General features: G+C 42.3%; 1 protein-coding gene across 8 annotated transcripts in view; it reads left to right on the plus strand.

Moving 5' to 3' along the window:
• LUZP1 (leucine zipper protein 1) overlaps nucleotides 1-21,066 on the plus strand; it is a 93,679-nt gene that overhangs the window by 16,868 nt on the left and 55,745 nt on the right. The gene's annotated exons all lie outside the window — the stretch shown is intronic.

The following is a 21,066-nucleotide window of genomic DNA, read 5'->3' on the forward strand; positions in this document are numbered from 1 at the left end:
TTTTGACCTGTAATGCCCTGTATAGCCCGTCTCCTGGCTACTTTTCGGGTAGGCAATTGGCATTTTATGCCAATCTCATTGCCCATTATGCCTCTGTTACGCTAACTTCTTATTTTTATTCTTATTTTATTTAATTTTTAGAGATGGGGTCTTACAATATTGCTCAGGCTGGTCTCAAACTCCTGGCCTCAAGCTGTCCTTTGGCCTCCAGAGTAGCTGAGATTACAGGCATGAGCCACTGGCCTTATTTATTTTTAAACTCAGTGAGCTGTTTCCTACCTCAGGGCCTTTGTATGCATGGCTCTGTCTTCCTCGAACACTTCTTTTCCCTGCTCTTTGCATGGCTGCCTTCATGCCTGAGCTTATGTATAAATATCAGGGATACTTTTTCTCATCATCGTGTCTTGCTAGTCCTTTCCCATTATTCCCTATTACTGGCTTCTGTTGCCTCCTTTCATAGCACCTGTTGCAATTTATGATTATATATCTGCGTGCATGATTATTATGTCTTCCCTGCTAGATTCCATGAAAGCAGAGAACTCATCTGTTTTGTTCTCCAGTGTATATCTAGTGCCTAACACAGTGACTGACATAGAGTAGGTATTTAATAAATATTTAATGGCCATATTCCCAATTCAGCACCTTTGGTCCCATTATCTTTTGTCCTTTCCTCTTATGCTGTTTAACTATTTAAATCTTTTCCACCCCTCAAGACTGAGCTCAGTTCTCCCTCTTTGAAGTCTATCATGGTTTTGCAACAGTTAATCTTCTCTAAAATTTTATAGCATTTATTGCCAGTACCACCTCATGTTCATGGAAAATCACACTATCACATATCTTATTTTACCTAGTTGTATCAAAAGCTTCTTATTTTCTCAGAAATCTTGTAGCTTGTTATGCCAGTACCCCTCATATTTTTGGTTAACTTGACTAGCTTCTATTAATATCTTAATTAGCTAATTTGACTGGAAGCTTCTCGATCAGAAGCTGTTTTAGCTAATGCCCTCCTCAGTTATTTTCACTGGCACATAGTAGGTCTTTAGTAGAGTTTTTGATGACCAATGATATTTATGTATAGGTAGCAATTTTAATTTCTTAAGCTTATTAACTTGGATTCTTTTTATTAGAATCCTGCTTAGTATTTTCTCTAATCTAAAGGCCGGGAGTGCACCAACTGCTTCCGGCGATATAGAGACTATTAGGGTGTGAAAGTACAGGAGTCCAGTCCTAATGCCACAAAGCAGATTCTCCTTTGGAACTTGTCACTGGTGTAGAATTAACTATGCAGAATTCCTTCTTAGAAAAAATGCTTTATCAGTGCTTGTTTAATGTTCTCAAATTGGAATTACTAACAGAAACAAGACACTAGGTAGTACTTTATTTGAATTTTCTGTTGACTAACATTTTATTTTGATGTCAACAAAGCAAATCTTGAGCCAATCTGCTTAAAGCTGCTTTGTCTGATGGGTAAGCTCTCTCAGTAGTTACTCTTCCTCTTGTGTTAAAGGCAGAAGAATGTGTGTTCTATAAGCCAATTTAAATGCAAATTTAAATTAGTAGCAACTTAGTTGATTTAACTCAGTACATATTTCAAATTAAGTGGTAAATTTAAATTAGTTTTTAGGAGGTACCTACTGTGTATTTTAAATCAGTGATTATTTTGGCTTTTCTGATGAAACTATATCAGAATATTACAGGGTAATGTAGTAATTGGTTTGTTTTTGTTTTTGTTTTTTGAGACGGAATTTTACCCTTGTTGCCCATGCTGGAGTGCAGTGGCTTGATCTTGGCTCACTGCAACCTCCACCTCTTGGGTTCAAGCGATTCTTCTGTCTCAGCCTCCCGAGTAGCTGGAACTACAGGCGCATGCCACCATGCCCAGCTAATTTTTGTATTTTTAGTAGAGACAGGGGTTTCACCATGTTGGCCAGGCTGGTCTCGAACTCCTGACCTCAAGTAATCCGCCTGCCTTGGCTTCCCAAAGTGTTGGGATTACAGGCATGAGCCACTGCGTCTGGCGTGATACTGATATTATTAGCCATTGGCTATGTGACAGGCACTATCCTAAGCATTTTTCATACATTAGTTTATTTACTCATTCACTCAACAAATATTTATTGAGTACCTATCATGTTTCAAGCTCATAATCTCAAGTATTCTTCACCACACCCATGAAGTAAGTATATAGTTTATTATTTTAACCCCATTTTACAGATGAGGAACTGGTACACACAGAAGCTAGATATCCAGTGTCACAAGCTGTTGAGGGTCAGATACTGAGATTTTTTAAAAGAATGCCAGTTAGTGACATCTTTGGCATGAATTAATTCTATGCTAGGTTTTTATCTTTGGGAGGGGAGCAGTAATCAAATTTTTTTTTTTGAGACAGAGTCTCGCTCTGTAGCCCAGGCTGGAGTGCAGTGGTGCGATCTCGGCTCACTGCAAGCTCTGCCTCCCGGGTTCACGCCATTCTCCTGCCTCAGCCTCCCGAGTAGCTGGGACTACAGGTGCCCGCCACCACGCCTGGCTAATTTTTTTGTATTTTTAGTAGAGATGGGGTTTCACCATGTTAGCCAGGATGGTCTCAATCTCCTGACCTCGTGATCCGCCCTCCTCAGCCTCCCAAAGTGCTGGGGTTACAGACCTGAGCCACCGTGCCTGGCCAGTAATCAAATTTTGAAGTCTCTGGTAAACTGTAGTCAAAATGATTAGAACAGAATGTGATAAGCTAAACTGAGATTACTTCTTCTCTTACCCCTAACCCATCTCTTTTTTTTTTTTTTTTGAGATGGAGTCTTGCTCTGTCATCTCAGCTCACTGCAACCTCTGTCTCCCGGGTTCAAGGGCTTCTCCTGCCTCAGCCCCCTGAATAGCTGGGATTACAGGCACCTGCCACCACAGCTGGTGAATTTTTGTATTTTTAGTAGAGACGGTGTTTCACCATGTTGGCCAGGCTAGTCTTGAACTCCTGGCCTCAAGTAATCTGCCCACCTCCGCCTCCCAAAGTGCTGGGATTACATGCATGAGCCACCATGCCTGGCCCCAACCCATTTTTTTTTTTTCTTTTTTTTGAGACAGAGTCTTGCTCTTGCCGCTCAGGTCAGGGTGCAATGGCATGATCTTGGCTCACTGCAACCTCCATCTCCCGGGTTCAAGTGATTCTCCTGCCTCAGCCTCTCAAGTGGCTGGGATTACAGGCGCCTGCCACCATGCCTGGCTAATTTTTGTATTTTTAGTAGGCAGGGTTTTGCCATGTTGGCCAGGCTGGTCTCGAACTCCTGACCTCGTGATCTGCCTGCCTTGGCCTCCCAAAGTGCTGGGATTACAGGCATGAGCCACTGCGCCTGGCCTAACCCATCTTTTACAAGAAAAATTTCACAGAACAACAAACAATATGGAAAGTATTTTGGAAAATCCCAGTTTATTCAAACCAAGGTGAACCGAGTATAAAAAGATGAGTGGATATAAATAACCATATTAAATACTGTGCCTTCAGGGGCACTCTGGAAGCAAATATAATGGAAGTATGAGTTTAAATGTTTAAATTAGACAATTTCAGTTGTTTTTCATTACTTTTCAGTATCATTTGACTGCTTTTACGCAGGTCTGGTATGATATTTCACATTTCCAGTTTTGTTACTATGTAGTTTCATAGTCATCTCTGGGGCAACTGTAAGGTATTATGACTGCCTTTTTTTTTTTAAAGAGACAGGTTCTCATTCTGTTGCCCAGGCTGGAGTGCGGTGGCTCAATAATAGCTCACTACAACTTTGAACTCCTGGGCTCAAGCGATCCTCCTGCCTCAGCCTCCTGAGTAGCTAGGGCTACTAGTGCATGCCACCATGCCTGGCTAATTAAATTTTTTTTTTTTTTGTAGGGACAAGATTTATGTATTATTTTTGTTTTGTTTTGTTTTGTTTTGAGATGGAGTCTCCCTCTGTGGCTCATGCTGGAGTGCAGTGGCGCGATCTTGGCTCACTGCAACCTCCGCCTCCTGGGTTCAAGCTATTCTTCTGCCTCAGCCTCCTGAGTATCTGGGATTACAGGCACCCACCACCACGCTGGGCTAATTTTTGTATTTTTAGTAGAGATGAGGTTTCACTGTGTTGTCCAGGCTGGTCTTGAACTCCTGACCTCAGGTGATCTGCCTGCCTTGGCTTCCCAAAGTGCTGGGATTATAGGCATGAGCCACTGTGCCTGGCGAGACAGGTCTTGATATGTTACCCAGGCTGATCTTGAACTCCTGGCCTCAAACGATCCTCCTGCCTCAGCCTTCCAAAGTGCTGGGATTGTAGGTAGGCACCACTGTGCCTGGCCTAGGACGGCTTTTTAAAAACAAACATCAGAACTCTCCAAATGGGAAGTTATTTTTTTTTTATTGAGACAGGGTCTCACTCTGTTACCCAGGCTGGACTCCAGTGGCATGATCACAGCTCACTGCAGCCTTGAACTCCCGGGCCCTAGCAGTCCTCTCACTTTAGCCTCCCTAGTAGCTAGGACTATAGGCACGCACTACCACATTTACTAATTCTTGTATCTTTTGTTAGAAATGGGATTTTGGCATGTTGCCAGGCTGGTCTGCAACTCCTGGGCTCAGTGATCCTCATACCTTGGCCTTCCAAAATGTTGGGATTACAGGCGTGAGCCACTGCTCCCTGCCTTGGAAAGTTATGTATTTATTTTAGTGACATTTCCAAATTCTGAAATATTTGGTATATTTCTTTTGAATTTGTCTTTAGAGCATATTGCGTGTTCTTAATTCTGGTAAGTCATCATTGTGCGGGTGCTTATATTTAACTTTTGGAGATAGGAAAGTCTGGTGAAGGAAGTGAGTGGTCAGCATTGTTTTTGGCCACAAATGAAATGTTATTCTAAAAGGTGGAGACTAGCATTTTGTGTGCGTGTGAGGTTTGTCTTTGAGAATTCTATAAATGGCACGTCAAAAAAGTTTTGAGTCTTGGCCACATGATTGGAAGATGCGCCCAGTCATCCCAATCCTTGGAAGGTCTTACCTCCCAAGATGGCGCCATTGAATAACAGCACTTGTTTTCAGTGCTGAAACCTCTATAAAACAAATCATGGTATGAATATGACCCATATTACAATTAAATTGGAATTCTCTTAATGAAAACATTAGGTTGTATTAATGTCACTGTGATTTTATTTATAACGTTAATAAATTAATACTGTTAAATTTTGTCTAAGAAAGGAACATGTTTAGTCTGCTGACAGGCAAATCTGTGTAGGAACAGATTCGAACTGAAGTATAATTAAAGGGTGAAATGTATTTTTCCGGCCCACTTTCCAATGCTTTATTTTTTGTTTTTATTTTTTGAGACAGTCTCGCTCTGTTGCCCAGGCTGGAGTGCAGTGGCATGATCTCGGCTCACTGCAACTTCCGCCTCCTGGGTGCAAGCGATTCTCCTGCCTCAGCCTCCCCAGTAGCTGGGATTACAGGCTCATGCCACCATGCCTGGCTAATTTTTGTATTTTTAGTAGAGACAGGGTTTCACCATGTTGGCCAGGCTGGTCTCGAACTACGACCTCAAGTGATTCGCCTGCCTTGGCCTCCCAAAGTGCTGGGATTACAGGTGTGAGCTACCGTGCCTGGCCGGCTTTATTTGCATAGGCTTTCTACAGATGCTGAAGAACTCAAATAGAAAAATGGTATCATTTACCTTGGTCTGACAGCATTTTTCTGTTTCTAAACATAAATCTCTGTTTTTATCTAATTTCAAGTTAACTGGTAACGTTAAATGTTGAGATAAAGTTAATTTTTGGTTAAGTCCTGTAACAGCTTTATCAAAAATGTGCTGTTTTCCCAATTATCTGCGGGTATTTATCTGATTTAGGCCATTTTAGTGATTCACCAGTGAATGAGCAGCTCATTTAAGTGTTAATTTTTTTTTAGATGGAGTTTCAACTCCTGTTGCCCAGGCTGGAGTGAGTGCAATGGCACGATCTTGGCTCTCGGGTTCAAGTGATTCCCTCATCTCAGCCTTCCGAGTAGCTGGGATTACAGGCACCCGCCACCATGCCTGGCCCATTTAAGTTTATAATTCAGATATTTTGAAGAATTCTTAGTCATTGAGGACTAATGATGAAACCAGTTGCTGACTTCTATGTGACAGCTACAGTACTTAAGTACCTTTTATGTGTTTATTTAATCTCTTTTCAGCAACCCATTAGGGTAGATATTAATGAGGATAACTATTATTATCCTCATTTTGCAGAGGAAAAAACTAAGTCCCTAAGATGTGAGATCGGTTTGACCCAAAGTCAGTGCCAAGCTAGGATTTGACCTTGAGTTTACTCTTGAACATTACATTGTTTTAACACATAATGATTTTATGAACTGTGTACTGCCCTGTAAGTAAATGAGGTCAACATTGTCTTATGTTTCCTAGGATTGAAAGAAAGCCATTTTTAGATCTTGATGGACTTAAAGATTCATTAAATGGAAGACTTTACAGAAATATACAGAAGCTAGTTAAATATAGAAGATTCTTATAGAGATATTTACAAAATGTAGTTAGGGTGTGTAAACAAAGTAATGGTCCCTGGTAGATTTAAATCAGGAATACCAGTTTTTATGCTTCTTGCCACAGCTGTAATGGAGTATAATATGATATATTCTTAGTGTAATTTGATAAAATTAGACATTTTCCAACATATGCGAAAATATTTTCTGTAGGAACTTGAGGACTTATCATTATGTTAGAATTTTGTTTTGAGACTAGATCCTAGGGCAGTTTTAAAGTGACTACCAGAATCTTAAAGACATGTGATGGAAAAATAGATGGGAGGACAGTTAATGGAGCAGGGAGAATTAATACGGAAATAATAAGGTAACTTAGAGAGAAAAGGAAAATAAAGAAAAGAATCCCAGCACTTTGGGAGGCTGAGGCGGGCGGATCACGAGGCCAGGAGATCGAGACCACCCTGGCTAACACAGTGAAACCCCGTCTCTACTAAAAATACAAAAAAAAAAAAAAAAAAAATTAGCCAGGTGTGGTGGCAGGCGCCTGTAATCCCAGCTACTCAGGAGGCTGAGGCAGGAGAATGGCGTGAACCCAGGAGGCAGAGCTTGCAGTGAGCCGAGATCATGCCACTGCACTCCAGCCTGGGCGACAGAGCAAGACTCCGTCTCAAAAAAAAAAAAGAAAAGAAAAAGAAGACAGGGTCTCACTCTGTTCCCTAGGCTGGAATGCAGTACGTGATCATGACTCACTGCAGCCTTGATCTCCCAGGCTCAAGCAGTCCTTCCACCTCAGCCTCCCCAAGTAGCTGGGACTACAGGCACAAACCACCATGCCTGGTAATTAAAAAAAAATTTTTTTTTTGTAGAGATGGGGGTCTGGCTATGTTGCCCAGGCTGGTGTTGAACTCTTGGCCTCAAATGATCCTCCCACTGTGGCCTCCCAAAGTTCTGTGAGTTTTGACAAATGTATACTGTCCAACAACCACCACCACAATCAAGATTTTGCACAGTTCCATCACCTCCGCAAAGTCCCTTCTGCTCTTTTGTAGTCTACCCCAATTCTTACCCTCAGGCAACCACTGTGTTGTTTTCTATTCCTATCGTTTTGCCTTTTCCAAAATGTTCTGTAAGTGGTAGTCTGTAGTCTGTAGCCTTTTAGTCTGGCTTATTTCACTTAGCATCGTATTTTTGAGGTTCATCCACATTATTGCATGTATCAGTAGCTCATTCCTTTACATTGCTGAGTAGTATTCTGTTGTATAGATGTATTATAGTTTGTTTATTGACTAGTTGAGGAGCATTTGGGTTGTGTGTGTGTGTGATAGAGTCTCACTCTGTTGCCCAGGCGGGGGCTGCAGCCTCGACCTCCCAGGCTCAAATGATTCTCCTACCTCAGCCTCCTGAGTAGCTGAGATGACTACAGGTGTGCACCACCGTTTGTGGGTAATATTTTTGATTTCTAGTAGAGTCGAGGTCTCACTATGTCACTCAGGCTGGTCTCGAACTCCCAAAGTGCCATGACTGGCTGCGACTCTGTCTTAAAAACGAAACAAAACAAAACAAAAACAGTTAAGAGAAAGGGCATCATCTCAGATTAAAGGGGTTTTTCATGTTGAATAATTTAGCCTTATGAAAAATTTACTATTCTTGGGTGAAAATACCATTGACTAAAATGACTGCCCTAGGAGGTCTGTTGTTATGCTAATAGTGTATGTTGAAATGACAGGTTACAGTTTACTGGGATTAGTTTAGGCTGAAGTGGTCTGTGAGGGCTTCATGCAGGCAGTTAGACTAGAGTTTTTCAGTGGTGGATGGATAGAGGTTGAAGAGGCAGAAAGGAAAGAGAAGGTTTTGTTTTTCTTTTACTTTTTAAATTTTTTTCTTTTGTACTTGAGAAAATTAAGGATGAGGGAATGGTTTTCTAGGCAAGAGCAAATCAAGGGCAAAGATAGAGATTAGACGTATTATTGATGGGAACTGGGAATACTTGTCTGGTCTAGTAATAGAGTTTAGATTATGGACTAGGAAGGAGATAAGATAGTGAAGTAATGCTCATTGAGATTATGAACAGTCTTAACAGTCATACTGAGGAATTTGGACCTGATCTTGCTAACATTTGGGAATCATTGAAGGTTTACAAGTTGAGCAGTGACTTGATGAACTTGGAATTATGACATTAATCAAGAAGTGTTGTATAGATTATCTGAAAAGAAGCCAGTTAAGGAATTTTTTTAAAGAAATAAAATTGTGCTGCAGGCATGAATTTAGCAAGTGGAATGGGAAGAAAAAGGAATATATTGGAGAGATTTTGGAGAAGGAAGAGATGGGACTTAATAACATAGAGAAAGAAGAAAAGAAAGTGAAGATAGCTCTTAAGCTTATGAAACTGGTAGAACTGGCCAGGAACGGTGGCCCACACTTGTAATCCTAGCACTTTGGGAGGTCGAGGCGGGTGGATCACCTGAGGCTAGGAGTTCGAGACCAGCCTGGCCAACGTGGCAAAACCCTGTCTCTACTAAAAATACAAAAAGTAGCCGGGCATGGTGGTGGGCGCCTGTAATCCCAGCTACTCGGTAGGCTGAAGCAGGAGAATCACTTGAACCCAGGGGGCAGAGGTTGCAGTGAGCCCAGATTGTGTCACTCCACTCCAGCCTGGACAAGAGTGAAACTGTGTCTCAAAAAAATAAAGAAAGAAATTGGTAGAATTGAGGAACATTTGTGGTATTAGTTAACTGAAGTTGGAAAGGGTACAAGACATAGCCTCTCTCTTTTGCCCTCAAATTCTCTGCTGACTGCATTATATCCATATGCTTTTTCAATTCCATTTATTTGTGAGATGTTGAGATTCTCTAAAATTGCCCCAGGATTAAGCTGGAAGTTAAAAGTTTAGTTTATTTTGGAAGTAATCATTTGGAAAAAAATACAGTACGTTTCAAACCGTGAAACATTGTATAAGTTCCTAGTTATGAAAATCGTACCTCAATAAATACTGTCATCCTTAGTTAGGTTAACTGTTAGGTAGAGAGGACTTTTTGGAAAACATTTGTTATTTTATGATTTTTTTAACATAATTTGCCCTGTGTGTATTAAAAACAGTAACCAATAAATTGTGGTTCAGCTTGGATGGTTTAGTTTATAATGACATTAGTTAAAATGGTCTTCCATTTCTTTTCATTGCAACATATGGAGTATATTATCTACCATTTCTTTTCTTTTTTTTTTTTTGGAGACTGAGTCTTGCTTTTTTGCCCAGGTTGGAGTGCAGTGGCGTGATCTTGGCTCACTGCAACCTCCGCCTCCTGGGTTCAAGCGATTCTCCTGCCTCAGCCTCCCGAGCAGCTGGGACTACAGGTATGTGCTACCATGCCCAGCTAATTTTTATATCTTTATTAGAGATGGGGTTTCACCATATTGGCCAGGCTGGTCTTGAACTCCTGACCTTGTGATCCACCCGCCCTGGCCTCCCAAGTGCAGGGATTACAGGCGTGAGCCACTGCACCTGGCCATTATCTACCATTTCTTAAGCATCTACTGTGTAGTAGGTACTTGACTTACACTTTAATCTTTACAACTGCCTCATGAAATAGGTACTGTTATTCCTACTTTACAGGTGAGGAAATGGAAGCTCATAGAGGTTTAAGAAATATCCCTGGGGGAACCGGGAGAGTTAGAATTCTAGATCAGTGACTTTAAAGTCCATGTTCTTTCTGCTCCTCTATCCTTGGATTACGCACCATAAGAACAGGAATAAAGAGTGGGTCAGTTGAGCTAATTGATTAGATAGTAATTTGAATCAGTGAAGTGCTAACTAAATATTAACTGGTGTTATCTATCCTTTTCCATCCTGTCTGAGCATGCAAAGGGGGCTTAGAAGACCCAGTTATGGTTGGGTGCGGTGGCTCATGTCTGTAATCCCAGCACTTTGGGAGGCCGAGGCAGGCGGATCACCTGAGATCAGGAGTTCAAGACCAGCCTGGCCAACATGGTGGAACCACATTTCTACAAAAATACAAAAATTAGCCAGGCATGATGGCGGGTGCCTTTAATCCCAGCTACTTGGGAGGTTGAGGTGGGAGAATCGCTTGAACCTGGGAGGCAGGGGATTGCAGTGAGCCGAGATCGCACCATTGCACTCCAGCCTGGGCGACAGAGTGAGACTCTGCCTAAAAAAATAAACAAACAAAAAACCCAGTTCTAAATCATAAAAATAGAAGACCCAGTTCTAGTCATGTGGCATTCATTTATCTTTTGGGGAATGTCCCTCCTATGCCTTTGTAGAACACAACAAATCGTTATTAAAAACAAATGTCCAATTCGAAAAACAAACACAAACAAACTGTTGACACAGTTCAGCAACTTGCTAGTCTTGGCAAATGAAATTAAAGGATATTTCAGGTCCAGCTTCTGGGAAAGTGGGTTTTGGAGATGATTCCACTTGAAAATTAGGGCTAGTTAGTGCTGAAGACTTGTTGTCTGTGGTATCCAGCAGTTTTTTGGTATGTTTGTCTTCATTCTCCTCATCCTCTGCAGCCATAAAGTTCTTTAGATTACTCTTCTTCATCTTCACTGTTGGTAAAAAGTTATCTCAAAGTTCCGTCTGCCTTATTGCCTCAGTATTTTAAAAGCTCAGTCCCATTCTTTTCTACCTCATTCTTGATGTCCCTTTACTGCCTGTTTCTGCTGGGTCTGGTAGAACCTGTGCACAAATGTGAGCAAAGTCCTAAGTTCTTAATTTTTTTCTTCCAATATTTCTTCCATCTCCTAACCCATAAGTGAAAACACGGCTTTTTCTGTAATGAATGCTATTATTTCTGTTTTCATTGGTTGAATACTCTGCAACTCCTTGGACGAGGGGAGCAATCATTGTAGTTCTAGTCATTCACTGTCCCTCTAGACCATTGTTTTGCCATTTTTGCACAGCTTCTGATTTTTCAAAAAGTCCTTACCATCTGTTCTCTCCCCATTTTTATTGCTTTTTGTCTTTTGTCCCATTGCTTTATTTGCTTTTGTCTGATGACTTCCAGGATCCACATGGATCAGTTTTCTTCTTCATTGCATTCTCTAGTATCCAGTACCTCACTCTCATCAGTTATCTTTCTCTCTTCCATCTTCAGCTTCGCTACTGAGTCTTTCTTTTCAGACTACAAATACAGAGGTCTTGTCTATCCTAAAACAAATAAAAATTTTCTGCCTTTTCAGCTTTTTGAATTATTGCCATCTTTTTCTTCTTTTACTTCTAAACTTTTTTTTTTTTTTTTTTTTTTTTGAGACGGAGTCTGGCTCCGTCACCAGGCTGGAGTGCAGTGGCGCAATCTTGGCTCACTGCAACCTCCGCTTCCCGGGTTAAAGCAATTCTCCTGCCTCAGCCTCCCGAGTAGCTGGGATTACAGGCGCGTGCCACCACACCCAGCTAATTTTTATATTTTCAGTAGAGACGGGGTTTCACCATGTTGGTCAGGCTGATCTCGATCTCGTGACCTCGTGATCCGCTCCCAAAGTGCTGGGATTATAGGCGTGAACCACCATGCCCAGCCCTTTTACTTCTAAACATTTTTAAAATGGCATTTTGTATGCAGCTTTTGCTTTTACACGACTTTTCCTGTCTTGTTTCTGTCCCCAACACTACTGTAAATGCACATTCAAAAGACCCAATGTCTGTATATTCAGACATTTTCCTAGCCTTGTTTTCCTTAATATCGCTGCAATATTTAAGTTGTTGATCATCTTCCTTGAGCCTCTTTGACTATAAGTTAAAAATATATGTGTTTGACCCCATCTAGCCTGGTAAGGCCATTTTGCCTGGCATTTGGCTGGTTGTTGGACTCTGGTGTTCATCTTGTGGCCTGTACTGACTAGCAGAGAAAGGGTGGAGCATGTTGGCACTGTACATCTTATAGTGCTCTGTACTCTGTGGACTTTTAAGTAAATAATTGATTTGACTTGCTAGTCTTCCTGTTTTCTCTTCCTCTCTCCTCAGTCCTGCTGTGGCTCGTGTGTAAAATGGATTGGTCACTTCTGGTCTTGACTCTGGTTAAATCTATAACAAGTAAAAAGTCTTATGTTGTTTTCAGAGTGGACTTTCTTAATTTTTATTTTTTAATTTAATTTTTTTTTTTTTTTTTTTTTTTTTTTAGGCAAGGTCTCACTCTGTCACTTGGGCTGGAATACAGTGTTGCCATCATGGCTCACTGCGGCCTCGACCTCCCAGGCTCAAGTGATCCTCCAACCTCTGCCTCTTGAGTAGCTAGGACCATACGCATGTGCCACCACACCTGGCTAATTTTAAACATTTTTGGTAGAGATTGGTCTGTGTTTCCTAGACTGGTCTTGAACTCCTGGGATCAAGTGGTCTTCTCACCGTGGCTTCCCAAAGCATTGGGATTATAGGCCAGACTTTTTGAAAGAATGATATGGATTAAATCCTTTGGTAAATGCTTGTTAGATTTGAACTGCTCCAAAATTTTTGGGAAATTTTAATATCAATTAGTGTCCTAAATGAGAACATTTTTGTGTTCTCTTTTATTTTAGCATGGTTTCATGAAACAAATTAGATTCTGTCACAGAAAAATAATTACACTGAGAATCTCAGTAGAATAGAATTCACAAGCACCACTTATTTTCAGGAATATTTCCTATAACATTGCACTGTGACAGTTCCCTGGAGTTTGTCATTGAATTTTGAGCTGAAGTTGCCCAGTTTCAGAAAGTTGCAGAGATAGCTGGGAAGAAGTAGCATGAGATTTGTGTTAGGCTAATACAAATTTAGTAAAGCAAATTTTCGAGATGACCTGATTTTTTGAGAAGGAAACAGTACTGAGTTATGCCACTTTGGTCGTCGTTGTTTTGTTGTGCTACATTAAATGACCTTTGAAGATTGTCTTCATGAAATTTTTTTTTAACCTTGGGAGATTTGAGTCATTCACTATTTTCAGATGTTTATCACCTCCCCTGACAAGAAATGGAATTATTCAGCCCAGAGAGATGAAAAAGAGCTTTGAACTCAGTCTGAAGGTTCCGGGTCAGTCTTTGTCATTATCTACCTGTATGAACTTGAGCAAGTCACAAGTCCCTTTACCTTTTGGGTCTGAGATTTGTCAAATGAAAAAGTAAGTAATTTTAAGAAGACACTACCTATTTTAATTTGGGGCATTTGATGAAAAGCCATACAGAGTGACTCTCATGTAATTAGAAATGTGGCAGTTTATATTAAGAGATAAGGGTTTGCAGTATTATCACTACACATAAGAAACACAATGTAGCTATTGTATTCTTGTATTTCTTAAGTTCAAAATGGTAGAAGAGATGCTTGCATAGGCAGCAATATTAGTTACATGGATTATAAATTTACTGGAAAATATTACCAAAGTATGGAGACACTGAAATGTGAAATGTGAAACATATGCCCATTTCAAGATTACTTGATAGCTTTGAGGCAAACATTTTTTAGATACTTGTTTACATGGAAAATGGCAAAGAAAAATGAAATAAAAATATTAACAGTAGTAGCTAATAGTGTTTGCTTAGCACTTACTATGTGCCAACAACTATTCTGAGATGAGTTTATAATCCATTTAATTTTTTTTTTTTTTTTTGGGTAGAGACTGGGTCTTACTATGTTGCCCAGGCTGGTTTCAAACTCCTGGCCTCAAGTGATCCTTCCACCTCAGTCTTCCAAAGTGCTTGCTTGGTTTACAGGTGTGAGCACCTGGCTTTGGCCAACTTTCTTAAAGCATTAAGCATTTCTTTTTCTTTTTTTTTTTTTTGAGATAGAGTCTTGCTCTGTCACCCCAGGCTGAAGTGCAGTGGTGCGATCTCGGCTCACTGCAACTTCTGCCTCCTGAGTTCAAGTGATTCTCCTACCTCAGCCTCCCGAGTAGCTGGGATTACAGGCTCCCACCACATGCCTTGCTAATTTTTGTATTTTTAGTAGAGATGGGGTTTCACTATGTTGGTTAGGCTGCTCTGGAACCCCTGACCTAAAGTGATCCACCCGTCTCGGCCTCCCAAAGTGCTGGGATTACAGGCATGAGCCACCGTGCCAGGCCAGCATTAAGCATTTCTTAAAGCCCATGTAGTTATTATTATTATTATTATTATTATTTTTGAGACGGAGTCTCACTCTGTCACCCAGGCTGGAGTGCGGTGGCGTGATCTCGGCTCACTGCAACCTCTGCCTCCCGGGCTCACGCCATTCTCCTGCCTCAGCCTCCCGAGTAGTTGGGACTACAGGTGCCCGCCACCACACCTGGCTAATTTTTTGTATTTTTAGTAGAGATGGGGTTTCACCATGTTAGCCAGGATGGTCTTGAGCTCCTGACCTCGTGATCCGCCTGCCTCGGCCTCCCAAAGTGCTGGGATTACAGGCGTGAGCCATCGCGCCCAGCCTATTATTATTATTTTTTTGGAGACAGAGTCTCATTCTGTCACCAAGGCTGGAGTACAGTGGTGTGATCACTGCTCACTGCAGCCTTGATCTTCCCGGGCTCAGGTGATCCTGCCACCTCTACCGCCCAAGTAGCTGGGACTGTAGGCACACACCACTACACCTAATTTTTGTATTGTTTTGATAGAGATGGGGTTTTGCCATGTTGCCCAGGCTGATCTCAAACTCCTGGGTTCAAGTGATCCTCCCACCTTGGCCTCCCAAAGTGCTGGCATTGCAGGTGTGAGGCACCGCATGGGGGTCCCATTTAGTTCTTAAATTCTGTGTGATAGGTATTATCCCTATTTTACACATGAGGACACTGAGACGCAGTTAAGTAACTTGTCCATACGGCTATTAAGTGACGTCATGTGACTAGGTTTGTGTGACTCCAGAGCCTATGTTCCGCATAAATTTATCTGTTACATGTTAATCTCAGAATGCATAAAGATAATGGTGCATGGGCTGGGCGTGGTGGCTCATGCCTGTAATCCCAGCATTTTGGGTGTCTGAGGCAGGCAGATCATGAGGTCAAGAGATCGAGACCATCCTGGCCAACATGGTGAAACCGTGTCTCTACTAAAAATACAAAAATTAGCTGGGCGTGGTGGCATGTGCCTGTAGTTCCAGCTACTCGAGAAGCTGAGGCAGCAGAATCGCTTGAACCCAGGAGATGGAGGTTGCAGTGAGCCGAGATCGCGCCACTGCACTCCAGCCTGGTGACAGAGGGAGACTCTGTCTTGGAAAAAAAGATGGTGGTGTTATGATGGTGAGGACAAAGAATTCAAATTATTTGTTGAATGTTTTACTAGGTTATTGTGTTTGCTTCCTTAATCCATGTGTAGTAATATTCTAACATAATTTTCATTACATAAGTATATTTGAGTAATGTATACTCAAATTTATTGACTCAAATGAATTGAGTTTGAATTCCAGCTCTACCATATAATATTTGTGTAAACTAGGGAAAGGAACTCTGTTTTTCTGGGCCTCAGTTTACTCATCTTAAAAATGAGGTTGGCCAGCTGCAGTGGCTCACGCCTGTAATCCTCCAGCACTTTGGGAGGCTGAGGCAGGTGGATCATCTGAGGTCAGGAGTTCGAGACCAGCCTGACCAATAATGATGAAACCCTGTCTCTACTAAAAATACAAAAATTAGCCAGGCGTGGTGGCATGCACGTGTAATCCCACCTACTCAGGAGGCTGAGACAGGAGAAACACTTGAACTCAGGAGGCGGAGGTTGCAGTGAGCTGAGATTGCGCCATTGCACTCCAGCCTGGGCAACAAGAGTAAGACTCCGTCTCAAAAAAAAAAAAAAAAAAAAAAGAGATTAATAGTATCTGCCTCATAGGGTTGTTGTGAGACAATACGTTAGTTCACGCAAAGGGCTTTAAATGACACAAAACAAACACAATAAATATTACCTATTATTATTGTGTTATGCTTTTAAGTTTTTCAAGTACTTTAACATTTCCTTCAAATAGCATTCCTATGAGAGAGGTAGGGTCTAGAGTCTGTTATATTAAGTCTTGTTTTACAAAGAAATCCATGAAGAAACTTATTTAAGCACACCAGAACAAAATTAAAAGAAATAGGCTGGGCATAGTGGCTCACCTGTAAGCCCAGCACTTTGGGAGGCTGAGGCAGGAGGATCCCTTGAGCCCAGAAATTTGAGACCAGCCTGGGCGACATGGTGAAACCCTGTCTTTACAAACACACAAAATACAAAAAATTAGCTGGGCGTGGTGACATGTGCCTGTGGTCGCAGTTACTTGGGAGGCTGAGGTGGGAAGATCACTTGAGTCTGGGAGGTTGAGGCTGCAGTGAGCTGTGATCATGCCACCACTGCATTGCAGCCTGGGCGACAGAGCAAGACAGAGCAAAGAAAAAACAACCAAAAAATCCCCCCAAACCCCCCACCAAAATGAAAAGAAATACAATTTAAAACATTCCTTAACCCCAACCTGAAAGAGAAAAATAAAAAGACTTGGGATGTGTTCTAATAGTTACCTCTCTTATATAATAAGCAGGACTAACCTGTGGTATTTGGAATGAGAGAAGAGATCATTGCTGGCTACTCCTTTCTTCTTTTGGTTTTTTATTCTCTTCCTGCTGTTAGATGGGAGGTGGGGAGCATGTTACTGCATATTTCTTATGTCCTAGTCTAGCCTAGCCATCTGGGAAGCTGAGAAACAATATTTGAAGGATATCACATTTGCCGGGAACTGGGAAGACAGCTTACCTTTTTATGTGAAAAAAGGTAAAATGAGAGGAGACATGAGCTACCAGTATGTTCTGTTGGTGTTATGTGAGTTGTTTCACCAATTTAACTCTTAAATGGATTTAATAGAATCCCACTCTTTTGTCATGTGTCAGTTTCTTGCAGTCGTTTAGAGACATTTTTGGAATCTAAGTATTTCTAGGGCTTTTTTCCCTTCTTACAGCCTTATGCCACTTGATATCTCTCAGCTGTCAGCACCTGATTTTGCTGCAGTATGTACTGCAAGATCTCTGCATTGCTGTAACCAGATCTTGGTCAGATGTACTCTTTCCATCTCTTCGATGAAAAGATTTATTTGCATTTCTCCCTCAAGCTAGTATGCTATAGCATTGGAGACTCTTCCATATCCTTTGGAAAAACCTGAAAAGAAGAGTCTTTGAGAAGTCACCTTGTGTTGGGGCTTCTCTTGGCTAGCATTTCTCTGGCTGTAGCCTTCCCTTATATTTAATACGTAAAAGCACTGTCTTCAGCAAATGTGTATTGTACCTGTCCTTGCAAGAGGCTACTACCATATTAGTTACTGGAAATGCAGAGAGTATAACATTCAAAGCATATTGGATTAGACTGAGTTATGATTGAAGATAGATAAAGCATTATACTGTAATGGAAGAGAGCTTTAGGATAAGGCAGTCCTGAATTTTAATTCTCAGTTCTGCCTCTTAAGACCACTGTGACCCTGAGCAAATTGCATAACCTCCCTGAACCTCAGTTTTCTCATCTGTAAAATAGAAGTACCAACAATACCTAGTTCTTAGGGTTGTTTGAAGAGTTAAATGAGATAATAAATTTGTAACACCTAACAGAATGCTGGGATGTATTACTGTGAACTGTTATGAACCTTTCTGAAGTTGAGTTTCTAGGTAAAATTGGGATATTAATACTTATCTCAGATTTGTTGTAAAAATGAAATAAGGATGGTAAACAGATAGCCTGGCACAAAGGTTTTATCTAGCATAACAATCCTAGAGGGATGTTTATGGTAAGAATATGTGCAAAAAACAACTGAAGCAACTAAAACACTATAGACAGTGTTTCTACTAAAGTCATACCATCACCAGTAACTAGTCAATGCCACTTCAGCAATCTGGGTTACTCTGGCTGTGCCAAACTAAGTATGTGCATTTCCAGTTGTATTTTGCCCACTATTTATTATTTCCTTAGTATATCTGAAAATCTAGTCATTTTTCTTTTTTATACGTAGATTCTACTCATTTTAAAAGAGTCAGCTTAAATTTTACCACAGACCAGGTACGGTGGCTCATGCCTGTAATCCCAGCACTTTGGGAGGCTTAGGCAGGTGGATCACGAGGTCAGGAGTTCGAGACCAGCCTGGCCAATGTGGTGAAACCCCGTCTCTACTAAAAATACAAAAATTAGCTGGGCTTGGTGGCAGGTACCTGAAATCCCAGCTACCCTGGAGGCTGAGGCAGGGGAATTGCTCGAACCCAGGAGACGGAGGTTGCAGTGAGTGGAGATCATGCCACTGCACTCCACCCCGGACAAGAGAGTAAGACTCTGTCAAAAAAAAAAAAAAAAAAAAAAAAAAAAGAGACGAAGTCTTACCATGTAGCCCAGGCTGGTTTCAAACTCCTGAGCTCAAGCGATCCTCCTGCTGCCTCAGCCTCCCAAAGTGCCAGGATTATAGGTATGAGCCACCGTGCCTGGCCTATTCATTCTTTAAAATCTACCTTTAGGTATCTTCTCTTCTGTGAGACCTTCCCTGATCCATAGTAAGTTGCAGTTGACTCTTGAACAATGTGGGAGTTAGGGGTGCCAACCCTCTGGTGCTGTCAAAAATCTGTGTGTGTGTGTGTGTGTATATATATATATATATATATATTTTATGCACCCACCATTTATTGGATGCCTGTGTGCCCAGCACCTCAGGTGTGAAGCCAGACCACCAGGGCTCTGTTCTCGCAAGCTGTAATGTGTAATTCTGGCCCCATCATACCCTAAAGTCCGATTCAGAACTCAGATTATCCTGAGGCCACATATGCACCTGGAGAAACCAGACTCATCAGAAGGGACTGGCAGCTCCTTCCTCAGTGATCATACAGCAAAAATGTGCTTTCAAAGTGGGAGGCAATGCCAAAAAGAAAAAAATTGCCTTAAGAGAAAAACCATTACAAAAAGAGAAATGACTGTCACCAAAATTAAAGTGTCATGTATCCACAAAATAAAATATTAACTAAAAATAATGCATTAAAAAGACCTTTTAAAATTTAGAGTAGGCTAGGTGCGGTGGTTTATGCCTGTAATCCCAGCACTTTGGGAGTCTAAGGCAGGAGGATTACTTGAGTCCAGGAGTACGAGACCAGCCTGGGCAATGTAGCAAGATCCTGTTTCTACAAAGTATTTTTAAAAATTAGCTGGGCTTTTGCCAGATGCGGTGGCTCATGCCTGTAATCCCAGCACTTTGGGAGGCTGAGGTGGGTGGGTCACCTGAGGTTGGGAGTTCAAGACCACTCTGACCAACATGGAGAAACCCTGTCTCTACTAAAAAAATACAAAATTAGCCAGGTGTGGTGGCACATGCCTGTAATCCCAGCTACATGGGAGGCTGAGGCAGGAGAATTGCTTGAACCCGGGAGGCGGAGGTTGCAGTGAGCTGGAGATGGCGCCATTGCACTCCAGCCTGGGCAACAAAAGCAAAACTGTCTCAAAAAAAAAAAAAAAATTAGCTGGGCACTGTGGTGTGTGCCTGTGGTCCCAGCTGCCTGGGAGGCTGAGGTGAGAGGATCGCTTGAGCCCAGGAGGTCAAGGCTCCAGTGAACTATGATCTCGCCCCTGCTCTCTAGCTTGGGGGACATTGGGACCCTGTTTCCAAAAAAACACAAAAATTAGAGTAAAAACTTCAAGATGATTTTATGTTATGGACCATGAGATCTCCCTGCTTGGCCTGTAGTGCTTTGGTGGCCCATGTGGCAGAGGGGTGGCTGCACCGCTGTGCCCACCCACCTTGCTGCCCAGGCCAAAATGTAACACACTGAATACTATGTCCTTGGGTGCTCTCACTCCCTCCAGGGACACCAGAGACTCATTGCAATTGGCCACTGATGTGGCTTGCTCGCCTCATCAGCTCTGACCAGTGATACCCATGTGAGTGGTTGAGGGCAAGGACACACTTGTCTTCTTGGGTCCCTTGAACATGGCATGAGGGTGTGGCTTGCCCACAGGAGGCTCAAGGGATACACTGGAAGGGCACTGCCCAAGGCTTTTTGTCTCCCCTACAAGGTCCCAGGCTCCCTTGCCTGGCTCCCCTGAACTCAAAGCAGAAAGCAGGTTTCCTGAAATCTAGCCTTCCTCCTTTCCCTCACCTTCCAGGAATGTGGGGCCAGGCCGTGTCCCATTCTCCAAGAGCCAGGCTGAGGGCTAGTTGTCACGCATGGGTGGCTCCAACCTGCTGGCCTGGTCAGAGTAGAGGGGTGGTAGGGATTGCTCGTCTCCCAGCCCACAGACCAGGTAGCTGTGGTTGTACTTGGCCTCTTTGCCGTACAGCTCCAGGAGGACCTTGGTGAGCTCTTTATCCACCTTCTCCCTGGGCACACTGTGGCTAAGGAGCCAGCCTGTGAGGTGCTTGAGCATTAGATTGGGCTCCAGCATGAGCCTGGTGTGGCGTGACTGGCTCTGATGCCAGAGCAGGCCAACGCTGGAGATGGTCTGAGCTCCATCATGGCCTCTAGCAGAGTGACCAGGGAGAGATGTAGCTCTGAGGGTGCTGCCAGCAGCAGGTGTTGCCAGCAGCAGACACTGCTGTAGGCCCTGAGTGAAGGGCATGTCCTTGGGTGCCACTGGCTCATGTGAGGGGGACAAGGGGTCCAAGGAGGCCGAGAGGGGCTCACAGTAGATCCAGTCGAGCATGCCTGTCTTGCACACCA

This window comes from Pan paniscus, chromosome 1 (assembly GCF_029289425.2).
Source record: "Pan paniscus chromosome 1, NHGRI_mPanPan1-v2.0_pri, whole genome shotgun sequence".
Classification (NCBI taxonomy): Eukaryota; Metazoa; Chordata; class Mammalia; order Primates; family Hominidae; genus Pan; species Pan paniscus.